Source organism: Cydia fagiglandana, chromosome 14, assembly GCF_963556715.1.
Source record: "Cydia fagiglandana chromosome 14, ilCydFagi1.1, whole genome shotgun sequence".
NCBI classification, from domain to species: Eukaryota; Metazoa; Arthropoda; class Insecta; order Lepidoptera; family Tortricidae; genus Cydia; species Cydia fagiglandana.
In genome coordinates this window covers 6,818,559-6,834,654 of record NC_085945.1, presented here as the reverse complement: position 1 = coordinate 6,834,654, position 16,096 = coordinate 6,818,559, and the positions used below count along the sequence as shown (strand labels likewise).

General features: G+C 39.5%; 1 protein-coding gene across 1 annotated transcript in view; it reads left to right on the top strand.

Annotated features, from left to right (window-relative positions):
- The window catches only part of LOC134670642 (immunoglobulin superfamily member 10-like), a 477,034-nt gene that overhangs the window by 103,197 nt on the left and 357,741 nt on the right, over positions 1 to 16,096 (top strand). The gene's annotated exons all lie outside the window — the stretch shown is intronic.

Sequence of the window (16,096 nt, the reverse complement as noted above, 5' to 3'; positions counted from 1 at the left end):
GCAAATTCATATACTTAGGTATGCAGTTTTATTTCTTTTTAAAAATAAAGGAATGACTCCATTAAGTAAAATGAGCCAATTTAAGGATTTAAGGTAGTTTCCCTCCAGGGCCCGACTTATCTTCCCACACTGTATATTATCAGTAGGCACGTAAATTATTAAAATTTTAATGTATATTATTATGAATTATAATTATTAAGGATACAAAAACTGAAGCTGCATTAAGGTGACAGTCCATTTCCAACGACAGCGGCACTACCATGCATTTTACTATGGAAATTGACAATAACACCGACGCGTTCGTCCTAGTAGTGCAACTGCGGTCAGAAATGGAATGCTACCCTTACTTGCCGTGCCGTTGTTTCCGACACAGTTTTTGTCAAATTTCTTGATGAAATGAGTGATGGAATGAACGTCATAATCGTGACAAAGAATGCCCCTCATTTTAGCAAACATTTAAGATCGAATCCATATTTAAAACTTATTCCTTTGGAATTACGTAATACCCTCAACCAACACTTACTTGAATACGACTTAAACATGTACCTATATACATAATAGCAAAAGGATTTGTTTTAACAATAGAAACTATGAAGATAAAGGCTCCTTCTAAATACGTAGATAAAAAAAAAGAAAAGAAACTATGCTTAAGTATATGATATCTTTGACTTCAGAATTGGCCTGAGCTTTTCTAATGACGACGATGATGATCTAGAATGCTTGGGTTAACAGCAATCAGCATAATACATGTTATCACTTTTTGCAATTGTTGATAGTTTTCGTACCTATAACCTCGTTTATACCAACACTTTAGTTGATTACCTTCTGACTTGATTTTCAGCACTTTACAAATGGACTTCAGCGTCAACAATATTGTTACCACGAATTACTGAAAAGCGAAAACAGCCATTATCTGAACGAGGTTGAATCAGGCGTGGCTCACTCCGCGATAGGTAGCTAAAACGGTTGTACCGTTCGACCCCAATTTTGGGGTTTGCCATAAGCCGCGCGTGGCACTGTCGCCACCTAGCGGCCATATCTGTGCTGATCGTGACAGACGCGTTTTGTTAGAGAGTGTGTCTTCTGTACCTAGTACTATTATTTATTCTGTGGTTGAATACCTGAGCAATACGGCTACACAAACGTTTTCTTGTCCAACATGACAGGCCGGTAATACGTTATTTACTTCCTGAGAGCACAAAAAAACACAATAAATAATAGATTCCGAAACGCCTCCTTTAATAACAATACGCCCTATTGTGGAGCAACAATTAGTACCAGGGCCACGATAGCAACAACACCTCAGGAAATCCAGGCACGTTCTTATTTTTATGAGCCTAGTGTTGTTTTTGCAATGGTAAGGAGTTTAGGGCACGTAAATCGGCGGCTTCGTACGTGTCTGCCCAAAGGTAGCCTTGTGGGTGGTGCAATGCGGGTCGACATTAATACTTTGTGTCGGGACATACGGACGGATAGATCCGAGAAAGGCAATCGGGAAAGCTGTTTTCTTTTTGTTTTGGCGGAAAGAACAATCGTAGTTCAGCACAGCTATAGTGTAAATCTTTATAAATGAGCTAGTTTACTCAAAGAGTCTCAAGAATATAATACCATTGGGTGGTAAACCACAAATTAGGATAACTACCTCGTAGTAAAAGCAGATTATAACCGCCTTAAAATGTTAGTATAGATTAACGCCTCTATTTCTTTAAACAATAGACTACAAAATACACTAACTAAATAATGGCTAACATAACTTTTTTTGCATTTTGCACCAGACTACTTCCCTGTCGTAGCTAAGGTAGATATGACTTTACAAAAGATATGATATTATCTTTTTAGACCATTTTAACCCCATTCAACAAGGAATAAGGTTAAAAATTCAATATGCATACAATGTACTTCTAACTTATTTTGCAAGTACCTAAACTGGTTAGCGCCTACGAGAACAAAAGCAGATAATAGGATTGTAATGAAACTATGTAATTGTTACTCAGGTAAGTGAACAAGCTCAGTTAAAAAAAATTCTACTATACCACGAGTTGGTTTTTGACATTTACGTTAGCGACTGCGTGAACTCGATCCCCCCTCCATCAATACATCAGTACGGTTACCATCAGTTTGTCTGTCACTGACATAAACGCCGTCGAGAACGTACATCCCGTTTGCACTAATATGCGAGTGCGAGCGAGATGTATAGAAAGTAAATTACGTTCTCGACGGCGTTTATGTCAGTGACAAACTGATGGTAACCGTACAGTGCAAGCAACATCGAGTTTACAAAGTCGCTAACGCAACTCGTGGCACTCATATAATAACGCATTAATCATCATGATAGATTTAGATTTAGATTTAGATTTAGATTTATTTATTTCATAATATAAAATTACAATATAAATTATTTTACACTAATCTATACGAATTTATATTATGATCGTCAAGTAGGGAAATAACAATTGATTATAACTATACAAATGTCAAGCAATACACAATTTAAAAACCATTATTAGCAATCAATTAACTAAATTATTAACAATGTCAAATAATATAAAAAATTAAAAACAATGTCAATATGGCTAAGATAAGCACGGATATCTCATAAGGATCGTCAAATTAAAATAGAATAAAATAAATGAAATACAGGTCTCATAAAAAATTAACTACATTCAATTTATTATATTAGATACATGTCATTTCCATATATTCCTTTACAGAATATAATGGATTATCCAATAAAAAGAGTCTCAATTGGCGTTCAAATGTTTCGTCAGATGGTTCAGTTCGCAATTTTGCAGGTAGACGTTCATAGTACGTTGGTCCAATCACCCTCGGATTTTTGACTGAAAGTGCCATGCGACGCGGCACTGTGCGTAGTCTCCCCGTGGATCGGAGCTGTTTGCCCGCAACCTCGACACGTTTGAACATTGCCAAATTATTTCTTACAAACATTAATACTTGAAATATGTAAAGTGAGTAATGTGTCATTATGCCAATTTGCTTGAATAGTTCCTTACACGAATGTCTGGCTTGGACTCCAGCTAGCAATCGAACCGCCCGTTTTTGAAGTATCAAGACTCGCTTTGAATCCGTGGAATTTCCCCATATTAACGTCCCGTAAGATATCAATGAATGAAAATGGGAAAAATACACGGCCTTCAGTGCTTTTCGTGATATAAGTGGCTGTAGTTTCTTAATGGCAAAGACAGCACTACTCAACTTATTGCATAATTGGTTTACATGACACTTCCAGTCAAGGTTCGAGTCAACCGTAAAGCCCAGGAATTTGCTCTCAGAACACAATGGCATTGGGCCGTTTGTAATACACGAAGGTACTGCAGTGCCACGATCTGAAAAAATCATCACGTTTGATTTCGCCACATTCAAGAGCAACCCATTTGACGAAAACCACAACTGTAGCTGACCGCATGCCTCTCGGATTTTCTCAGCAAGCAGTTCATGGGTTTGGGCCCTCACGACTACCGTTGTGTCATCCGCGAAGAGCACAGGTATGCCGCTCGTTATTGCTGATGGAAGATCGTTAATAAATAACAGAAATAAGGTATTGCCGATCGCTGACCCTTGAGGGATGCCCAAGTTGACGTGGCCTGTATCTGATATTTGTGTTCTTCCATTCGTGGACATCTTCACCACTTGCCTACGGTCAGACAGGAATGACGTGAACAACTTGTGTGCATTTCCCTCAATACCGTAAAGACTTAACTTGGCTAATAGCAATTTGTGATTTATCACATCAAACGCCTTTGATAAGTCGCACAGTATGCCTGCCATTTTGTGCTTCTCATCTAGGCCCGTAATAATAGTGTCAATTATTTTGTGTGCTGCCATTGTAGTTGATCGTTTTTGCCTATACGCATATTGGTTATCAGTGAGCAGGTCGTGTTTTTCTAAGTATGCCATCAGGCTAGAAGATAAAATGGACTCCACTATCTTTGAGATCATTGGTACTATAGTTATTGGTCGGTAGTTGTTCACGTCATCCTTCTCTCCCTTACCCTTAAATACCGGGCAGACTCTAGTATTTTTAAGCACATTTGGGTACGTACCACTTCGAAACATAGAGTTTACTAAAATCACCAACACATCCGCAATAATCGGCCAAATACTTAAAATTATATTTAATGACATGTCATAAACATCAATTGTTGTACGAGTCTTTAACATTGATTTTATTGTATTATCCAAGAGGTCACGTGTAACTACAGGGGGCTCGAATTTTCGTAAAATAGATTTGCTAATTAAGTGTTTACTGACATATCGTTTGGACAGTGACTCATCGCTATTTATAACGTATTTTGTGGCAATATTGAGGAAATGCGAATTAAATTCATTTGGGATTTCTTCATGAGATAATACGGCATTTGTATCATGTCTTTTTAACGAAATCACTTGGGGCTTTGTTTTTAATCCTATCTCTTCGTTTACGACTTTCCAGATTTCTTTTGATGGATTTTTACTTTCCACCAGTCGGTTTTCGATAAATGACTGCCGAGCTCTTAGTGTTTCAGATTTTATTAATTGGGAGTAGTGCTCAATGCAGTCAGATATCAGCTGGTTATCAGGATATTGTCGTCGTATCTCATGAAGATCCCTGTGCTTTTGAATATATTCGTACAACTTGTCAGATGCCCATGGAACGCATGTTTTCTTTTTTAGCCGCATCTGTTTAATCGGGAAATGTAAATTTATAAAAAATGTCAAAATATTAAATAATTTAGTAAATTTGCAATCGATGTCAATAGTATTACCATATATAAAGTCAAAATTATAATTAGAAATGTCCCAAAAGAATGAATAAAATGATTCATGATTAAATAGCCGGCGTTCAATTATGTCATTTGTTTTGTTATTCTGTAGTCCTCGTTCAATAGTGATAACAAACTGTTGCGCGTTGTGATCGCTAATGGCGGTGTCCACTGACGATACACTAAGCAGTTCGCGAGTACAATTCGTTATTCCGCAGTCAATGGATGTCGCGGAGTCAGCGGTTACGCGAGTCGGAAACGTCACGGTGTTTTCGCAGCCGTAGCTGTTAAGTACGTCATCGACCTGCTGCCTTAATCTATTGTCAGAGTTATAATCAACATTATGATCGCCAATTATAAGAAACTTTTTATTTTCGTCAGAAATTTTAGACAATAATAATTCTAAATGTTCTAAATAAATGTCAAAATTACCATTACATGTTCGATATAATACAATAATAATCAACTTATTACGAGGAATTTCAATAGCCGTAAATTCAATGTGATATTGAACGCATAGGCTATGCAGGTCGTTGCGTTTTTTATACTGCAACCCGTCTCGGATAAATAGCGATACCCCACCATGGGCGTCGGCGCGCGTTCGACAGTAGCAGTTTGCGAGTGCATACCCACATAACTTTACGCGTTCAATCTCATTTTTACGACACCAAATTTCACTTAAACCTAGTACATCTGGTCGTGTGTTACACAGTAACAGTTCTAGTAGTGATGTTTTACTGCAAACAGATCTTACATTTTGGTGAATAATAACAAATTTGTGTTCTATTTGGTAGTCAATGCGCTTTGTTGTGCCTTGGGGTTTTTTGGCTGCACCACATTGAAAAAGCGTACCTTAACACCGTCCGGCCAATTACCCGTACTCCTTGCGACCTTCACCTTGTCCGCCGGCACGTCCAAGCGGAACGACGTGTAATTACCCCGGGTGACAACCAGTTGTTGGCACACTGGATAATATCCGAATATTCCGAATATCATTTAACGGCCTCATAGCTTAGTCGGTAGTGACTCCGCCTGCGAAATAGGATGCCCCGTGTTCGAATCCTGGTAAGGGTATTTATTTGTGAGTTCATCACAGATATGTGTTTCTGAATTACTTTATTGATTTTCTTTACTTAAGTATTAATTTAGATCGAGGTATCTATTATATATATCGTCGCCTAGCGCCCATAGTACAAGCTTTTACTTAGTTTGGGGCTAGGTCGGTCTAAGATAAAAATAAATAATTATATACATAGGAAACATCAATGACTAAGAAACAAATATTTGTGTTCATCACACAAATAAATGCCCTTACCGGGATTCGAACCCAGGCTAGGACCATCGGCTCTACAGGCAGGGTCACTACCTACCCACTTAGGCCACACCGGTCGTCGATATTGCATTGTACCTATGTCTAATTATGTAAGTACGAGTAAGTACCTAATACCTAGTGTAATGGAGTATCGCGATAAACCAATTTTATGGCATTTTTTTGAAATTCTATAATGTTTAACTAGGTATTTTGTTAATGTAATGTCAATGATTAATTGTACATATATGTAAATAGATTAAGACCAACATTATTTGCATGTCTCTATGCGACGAGATAGTTGATTCCTATGTGTAATCTTATATCAACCTGCATGTACTATCTTACGCAAATAAATAAATTATGAATTATGTAATCGTGATTTATCTAAATAAATAAAAAAAAACCGGGCAAGTGCGAGTCGGACTCGCGCACGAAGGGTTCCGTACCATAATGTAAAAAAAAAAACAAAAAAAAGCAAAAAAAAAACGGTCACCCATCCAAGTACTGACCACTCCCGACGTTGCTTAACTTTGGTCAAAAATCACGTTTGTTGTATGGGAGCCCCATTTAAATCTTTATTTTATTCTGTTTTTAGTATTTGTTGTTATAGCGGCAACAGAAATACATCATCTGTGAAAATTTCAACTGTCTAGCTATCACGGTTCGTGAGATACAGCCTGGTGACGGACGGACGGACGGACGGACAGCGAAGTCTTAGTAATAGGGTCCCGTTTTACCCTTTGGGTACGGAACCCTAAAAACACAACTACACCGTTAACTGCGCCGTGTGTCACGAGTTTTAAAGCCTACTAAAATCAATTAGAAACTAGTCGTGTTTTATGGCGTCCCTTTCGGTTTCTACTCTAGTTTTCGAATTTCAGTGGCATTCAGAGCGAAGTTTTTTTTATCCTACATCGGTGGCAAACTAGCATGCGGTCTGATGGTAAGCAGTCACCACATGAAAATCCGTACAGCTGTTTTTAAATTTATCACGAACATACTTACCTACACCTTTTGTACGCTAAGTTTTCTTTTGTGCAATAAAATGTAAATAAATAAAGAGATACATACACACAAACAGACAGACGTGGCGTGGGACTTTGTTTTATAAAGTGTAGTGAAAAGTCAAGATTTTTATAAAACATGTATGTAACTGCTGTAAACACATTTAGAATGTTTGCAAAGATTGCACACCAGTACAATGGGGACATAAAACGATTCAAAGTCATGTGGGCGTCTTTTATCTCGACTTTACTTTTGTTTTGTTCTTGTTTTTATTGCTTTCCTCAACCGGGTCAAAAACATTATTGTATTACGTCTTTCCTGTAGACATACACAAGAGTTAAGGGCTATAAAGATTAATTTTCTTATTTAACCCTTATCCACGTGAAAAGGTCCTCCTTTTATTTGGAGAACCATGATAAAATCATTACTTACATGCCCACAAGCTGTTAACTATTGCCCACAAAATTAACCCTTATAGCCCTTAACTCTTGTGTATGTCTACAGGAAAGACGTAACACAATAATGTTTTTGACCCACCCACGTTATTGTCAGACCAGCCGACCTAGCCAAGGTGACAATCGCTATCGCTTCGACAACGAAACGCTTTGTGTCTCTCTATCACTCTTCCTTATAAGTGCGACGGTGACAGTTGCCTTTCGATCGCTACGGAGCGTTAGCGATTGACAAGTTGGCTACGCGGCCTGAGGGCCTACCGCGAATGACGTTCGACGTGTTGCCTCCCTGTCACACTTACGTACGAATTTACAAGTGCGACATAGAGGCAACACGTCCAACGTGGTTCGCGGTAAACCCTCAGGGCTAATGTAGAAATACGCCAGATACAACCAGATATTAATAACGACACATTTGTTAATTAAATTTAATAATAACTTCTGAACATACGTGAGGTACTTTAAATCCAGTCACGTAGTTATTTTAGTCTCCGTTATTTTAAAGATACTCTGATGCTGAGACAGAGGGAGACAGTGTTGACAGGATTTATTTGACATGACAGGATGAATGGCACTAATGGCAGATTGTTCTACTCATCAGAGTGACGGGTATGTGTCTAATTTTATCGTAAAGGCTGACCAAAAAATACTTTAACTAAAGAATCTTCAGGAATATTTTTCTTATTTGCACTGGTTTTACAAAATATTGTCAAAAATTAAAACTACCATCATTTTAGCCAAAAATACTATTCATACAATCATTGTTTGTCAAGCCATATTTTTTAGAGCACCGTACAAAACTTTGTTCACGGTGCTTTTATGGGATCACTTCGGTCTTGCAATATTTAATTAGATGAGATAGAAAAAAAAATCGAATGGCCTCTTTTTTAGCGATTCTGCCAACAGTGCAAACGTTAAAGCCCAGTCAGAAACTGGGAAGTACCTAGGTTTCTGGTAAGAGGTCTGTGCCTAGCGGCGAGACTGAAATACTTATATAAGCTGGTTAGATACCCTATTGCTTCTCAGACTTTGGGCCCGATTCGGATTTTGAAATAGACATATATTAGATATCTTTTAGACATCACCAAGATACGATAACGATATGTTTAAGATCCTGTCAAATTTGACATTTGCGCGATTCTGGAGATACTCTTGAACGATTTCCACAGGATATGACTTAGAGATCCAATTGACATCTAATAGATATCTTACGCTATCTAACGTAAAAGTGACATTGGTTGCCCGAATTGCGCTGCAAAAGAGAACTAGTTGATATCTAAACTATAACGTACCTATCTAGCTCAGGTATCTAGAATGGATCTAGTACGTGTCGTCTCTTGTGAATATCTTGAAGTTCGAATACGGCAGTTTGACCCTATTATAGTTAGTCTATGTCCTCTACAAGTCTACAATACCATTGAAAGCTTACGGAAACTTCGCCAAACTTACATTAATTAGCCTCACGTTACCCGCAGACGCGATATATAAACCGCGAATGAACAAAACGTAGTAACCGACACCATTTTCCACGTCATTTACGCTTTTGTGTGACTACGGAGCAAATGCACATCATTCGTCAATGTCATCACTCGATACATCATGTAGGCGGAGTGACGGGCAACGGACAGTTTTATATGTGTAAATAGCAAGTGCAAATAAACACTGACTAAATGTCATATGGGGATATGAAATGGGTCTATCGAAAATTAATTGACTTACCTTTTCATGGGGTGTCATTATGAATCCCTAACAACGTTTGTCCTAAAGTCACGTGCCCTAATTGGTTTGTCCTAATGGGCACATGCTCTAACGATCAATTGTTATAATGATTATTTTCCATAATGTAAGGTTCTGAAAAATGGTTAGGTTTTAGAGCTTTTTTTTATGATATAGGAGGCAAACGAGCAGACGTATCACCTGATGGTAAGCGATTACCGCCGCCCATGGACACCCGCAACACCAGAGGGGTTGCAAGCGCGTTGCCGGCATTTAAGATGGGAGTACGCTCTTTTCTTGAAGGTCGAAGGTTTAGAACTTGCTGCCACAAACGTGGGTTAGGTTAGGGTTAGAACTGCGACCCTCGCAAAAAAGAAAATATATATACTTAATAACATTAGGATAAGTAATCAATAATAGGGAAACCAAAATTAGGGTTTTTAGTGTTAGGACAATTGATCATTATGACAAATAATATAAGGGAATGCAAAGATAGGAGAAAAGACTTTAGGGATTCAGATATTAGATAGATAGATGGGGGAGGATCGTGCTGTGAGGAGAGCGTATGTGGGGCACCCGGGCGGAAAACGTCCGTCTGGGCGTCCCAGATACCAGTGGTGCGACGAAGACGAAGCCCAAAAATATCTGTCCGCCCTCGGAATACCCAACTGGCGTGAAGTGGCGCTCTCGTGTCAGAGGCCAAGATCCTTTTTGGGTCACTGAGCCAGTGATGTATGTATTTATGTATTATAATGATGATGATGATTGACAAAAACTATCCTCCTTCCTCCTCGCCTCCCTCCTCCTCCCTCGTACCTTCCTCGGGCCTCAAAAATCTACATGCCTAAATTCATCTAAACGGTTCAGCGGTATACGCGTGATGAGGTAACAGACAGGTATACAGAGCTATTTTCGCATTTACGATATTAGAAAAAATATTAGTGGCAGATATTTTAGCGCTTCCACTACTATTGAGACTACCTAAGTAAATTCTCAGTAAAACCCAGTAGATGGTCAGATATGGTACAAAATATTACCCAGACTTCGCTCCAGGCAACAATGCAGATGGCCGAAGATCGAGAGGCCTGGAGAGCAGTGGTAGGAAGAATAACCCATAGGAGTCACGTCCCTCAGACATGAGGTCACGACCACGAAGAAGAAGAAGTAAATTCTAATGTAGCTATATAACATAGGACGTCCTCATTATACGTTCAACTCTCGCGGTTTCTAACTATGAACAAAGTTTGCACAAATTACTGAATAACTATGGCGCGTAAATTCTGTACCAGTGTGCTTGTAACTGAAAGTGATTTCTATAAAGCTTGTACGTTTAGTTTGTAGTTTAACACGCTTCGTCAAAATAAGCACAGTAGGTACAGTCAAGGAATTTAAATTCCGACCCATTTCGTACTTTGTCACAGTGACAACCGTATGAGGTCTCTAGCGGCTTTCATATTGATTGTCACTGTGACAAAGTACGAAATGGGTCGGAATTTAAATTCCTTGACAGTACCTACAAAATATATATCCACAACAGGCAGTCTAGCATGAGCAGGCGTGGCTCACTCCGCGATTTCGTCGCTTTGCTACAGGTAGCTAAAAGTACATCCGTTCGGCCCCAATTTTGGGGTTTGCAACAAGCCGCGCGTGGCGCTGTCGCCACCTAACGGCCATATCTGTGCTGATAGTGACAGACGCGTTTTGTTAGGGAGTGAGTCTTCTGTACCTAGTACTACTTATTATTTATTCTGTGGCATGAGTTACGTTCTCGCGCACGAGTCCATGCTTGAAGTCGCGCTAGATGTATAGGGTTTTGCACAAATCACGAGAGGTATTTTCGGCTACTTTTTGACCCCTCCCTCCCCCTTGGTGATATTATATTTGCTGAGGTTTTTGGCTACCCCCCGCCCCCACACAACCTCACGTGTATTTTTTGCATTTTTTTCAATCGACCTAATTTTAAGATAATTAATATTGTATATAGAAAATCTTGTTTATTTTTCTATTATCGTTACATAGACTCGCTATTTTGAAGTGCAGAGTGAATATTTATGTTTAATGAAATCGAGAAAAACTGTGGTAGGGTTTTGTTCACTGTAGAAAAATACACGTGAGGTTTCCTTATAGCCCCCCTCCCCCAAAGTGATCTATCGTGATTTTCACGAGACCCCCACTCCTCCTATCGAACCTCGCGTGATTTGTGCACAAGCCCTATGGAGTCGCTGGCGAGAACGCATCTTATGCTAGTAGATCAGTTTTCCTCAACTGTCTACCTAAACTAGGGGTGTACCCTAGTACTATTTATTACCTAGGAGATACTAGGAGTAGTTAGTAGTTTTCTAATTTAAGTTTTAGCTGCGTTCCGAGTAAATTTTTCGGTTGAAAGGAAAACGTTAAAAATAAGTGCTTAAGATATGAAATGAAGGTTCCTAACATCCTTGTACTGTTGATTTGTATACTATTTCGTACCTTCTCACTAACAATGAAAGTGGCTAGAGATCTCATAATATATTCATTATAGTGACAAGGTAATTGTATGATGCTCATTAGTCACTGAGGCGGGCTGTACAACAAGGGTTGGAAGAATATAGTGGAAGGCACAGACAAAACATCCTCCAGACTGAGCATAGTCGCGCTACCCCCTCTGCCACGCATACGATAATTTTACTCCATGTTCGAGTCGAAAGTGTCTTTGTGTGACGTCCGTGTCTTTGAACGGACCAATCACGGCACGGGACTTCGCTCACCTCGTTCCGCGCACCCCCGCATTTTTGGCATCATCGGTTGCATTAAATAATTGCTTTAAACTCGGTCTAGACGAGGATACCTAGTCTATACATTGACAGCTTAACAGTATGCGGCTGCAATTGACATCCGAGCATCACCTCTGAGCGGCTACCGCGAAAACCGAAATTCGCAAATTTCGGGGATCTTTCTCTTTTACTCCAATGAAGGCGTAATTACAGTGACAGAGAAAAATCCCCGCAATTTGCGAACGATTTTTGCGGTTATAGCCCTGACTCCCCGCGCCAGTGAAACACAAATGCTTCTTCCCTACCGACATTATATCGAATCATGTCCCTATCGACGTGTAAATAAGTACTAAAGTGCCCAACATTACCTTGCCTCACGAGTCTCACGACAGCCAAGTGTATTAAATATGTCAAAGTGTTCGCGACAGTCCCTAGACAATCTAGTCAAACGGTGGATACGTCGCGCATCGCCTGAACTATTCATGGATCAATCCAATCCAGACGACAAAGGCCCTAAAACTATTTTCATTTCAGTTACTGGAACTGAGCTGGGGGCCGATTTATGAAATTCGACCACTCGGTTTCGTGTATTTCGTTAAATGATATCTCCATGGGCGTTTAAATTCTACTAATAGAATTGAAATGGAATGGCCAATACCACTAGATTCCAAATTTCGATCGCTCGTATTTCAAAAATTAGCATTTCGCCGTTTTCCACCGATTTTTTAGTGATGGAATCGAGTGATTGAAATTCAAGAATCGGCCCCCTGGGACTGATTTTAGGCGGAGTACCCACGACACAAGTAAATAGGTACTTAAGTAGTTTTTCATCACACTTGCTCGTAAAAGATGTTATTATTACACGTAGGGGATGCGGTCCCCAAATCCTAAATTTGACCTAGGGCTAAGTGTGTCCGAAATCAGACAGTTTTCTTCTTTGTTTTCCTCACAAATTATGAAAAACGAGACTGTACTGGAAAGATGTTGATGATGAGTCTGTCTGATTGTTTTTATCACTAAAAAAGTGGCAAATACAAAAAAAAACCGGGCAAGTGCGAGTCGGACTCGCGCACGAAGGGTTCCGTACCATAATGCAAAAAAAAAAACAAAAAAAAAGCAAAATAAAAAACGGTCACCCATCCAAGTACTGACCCCTCCCGACGTTGCTTAACTTTGGTCAAAAATCACGTTTGTTGTATGGGAGCCCCATTTAAATCTTTATTTTATTCTGTGTTCAGTATTTGTTGTTATAGCGGCAACAGAAATACATCATCTGTGAAAATTTCAACTGTCTAGCTATCACGGTTCGTGAGATACAGCCTGGTGACAGACGGACGGACGGACGGACGGACGGACGGACGGACGGACAGCGAAGTCTTAGTAATAGGGTCCCGTTTTACCCTTTGGGTACGGAACCCTAAAAATGACAAATGTCAACTATTATCTACTATATTACAACTTAGCATTTTTCTCTAGTGACGGAAAATCAAATGTAATAAATAAGATAGTGATAAACTAAACAATAAAATTGTCTGTCCTGTTCAGAACATACTCTTTACCATTCTATTTTTAGAACATTATTATTGCACTGTATTACGTAGAACGCGGAACCCTTTTTTCACTAGAGTGAATTTCCCCCGCAGCTTTGACCGCGTGAACTGTGCACTGTTCCGGACCAAGAGCTGGCCGTCAAGCCGACGAATCACGTCGATCTGTTGCTCCTTTGTATTGTGAAGCGAATACAAAGAGAAAACTTCTGTTTATTTGAACTACATCGCGAAGTCAATGAGGAGTAGCTAGATCAGTGCCCCAAACGCGTTAGTTCCGCGTAGCATTATTCCCGGTCGCATTTTTTCCCACTAACGTTAGTTCCGCGTAGCATTATTCCCGGTCGCATTTTTTCCCACTAGCGTTAGTTCCGCGTTCCGCGTAGCGTTAGTTCACAACTTAGCTAGACGGAGCGCGGGGCCCCTATTTCTGGGCGGTTTGCCCTTCGGGCATCTGAAGCTACCTAACGAACCTAACCTACCTAACCTATTAATTTAGTGTGACGTCCATGAAAAGTGGGGAAAAATGCGACCGGGAATAATGCTACGCGGAACTAACGCGAGTGGGGAAAAATGCGATCGGGAATAATGCTACGCGGAACTAACGCGTTTGGGGCACTGATACTCACAGCAGCCATAGAGTTGACTAGATAGTCAACTCTAAGGCTGCTTATCAACGCAATGTTGGCGCAACTGCGCAGCGGCGTCATTTTCCATAGCCCCGATTGGACGCCGACGCTCGAGACGCCAGTGCGGCGTGGCCCTTAGTTTTGTTATTTTTAACCGACTTTAAAATGGAAGGAGACAATTTCACAACACACAAATCTTCCCTTATGCTTTTTTGGCTTTTCTGGTTTAGAGAGCATACTTCACAGATCCCATTGACATCTCGTCCGGATCTCATGATGGGATCTTTAAAAAAATCGAGAGAACTCTTTGAATAATAGCGGCACATCTACTTGTGGTGATTTGGTTTTTTTCACTGGTGCATTTATTTTGTTCTTTAGAATGCGTAAGTGGATTGTCTGGATTTGGTGAAGTGTAGACTTTCGCATTGCCCGATCCAAATGGCGTAAGTTCGTTTATTTAAGTGAAGAAAAACATAACGGATACAATATTAAAACTAAAGTTAAAACTAGAAATAAAATAAAAATATAGTGTAGACCAGAATATGATTGCCTTTTTGAAGTCAGCTCTTTTTGTCAAACATGCCAATTCGAGTTTTAGCTATTCGATCTGTTTCCAATATGATACTGTTCTGTCAGTATGAAAAGTTATATTTGTTCATACAAAGACGTATAGGATTTTCAGACAGGTCAATATCATATCGGGAACAGATCAAATAAACCCTTTGTTCTCCTGGCACCATTTTTACATCTCTCTGTTTGACCCGATGGATTGACTGTTAGAGAATGCCATTATGCAATAAGTCCGCCATTTGTACATACACTAGTAGTTCGCCCCGAACTGTGAACTCGCGGTTCGCCAAAAAGATCAATTGAATGCAGGTCTACTTAGTCTGAGATTGGCATTTCGTAATTGATTCCTGATTCCACGATTACTTGAAATTAACTTTATAATCTGATTACCGATTCCCAGATTACTTTGTAATCTAACAATACCGAATTACTAATTACAATTCCATTTGAGGAATTTAGAATCAATTTTCGAATAACAACAATTACTAGTAATTGGAATCAATGTAGATTCCTCATTACAGGAATAATTATTACTTGACTCCTTTCAGTTTATATTTCGTACTACTACTATCAAAAATACAATTCGATAGTAGATATACTTAGATATTGTTGACTTACTAGGATGCATCTACCTATACCTTATTTGAAACAGGTGTGCAGATTTTGAAAATGATGATCATGACCAATAAAACGACATCCATGACGACTTTTATGACATACTGCATGGCCGCCATTTTGTATTCCAAAATGATCATCATTTTCGAAATCAGGGCCCCCTAAATCCTACAAAGCTACATCCATGACGACTTTTATGACATAGAGCATGGCCGCCATCTTGAATTCCAAAATAGTCATCATTTTCGAAATCTGCGCCCCCTAAAACCTATAAAACGATATCCATGACGACTTTTATGACATAGTGCATGGCCGCCATCTAGGATTCCAAAATAATCATCATTTTCTAAATCTGCGCCCCCCAAAACCTATTAAACTACATCCATGACGACTTTTATGACATAGTGCATGGCCGCCATTTTGGAATCCAAAATGGTCATCATTTTCGAAATCTGTGCCCCCTAAAACCTATAAAACGACACCCATGACGACTTTTATGACATAGTGCATGGCCGCCTTTTTGGAATCCGAAATGGTCATCATTTTCGAAATCTGTGCCCCCTAAAACCTATAAAACGACACCCATGACGACTTTTATGACATAGTGCATGGCCGCCATTTTGGATTCCAAAATGGTCATCATTTTTGAAATCGGGGCCCCCTAAAACCTACAAAACGACATCCATGACGACTTTTATGACATAGTGCATGGCCGCCATGTTGGATTCCAAAATGGT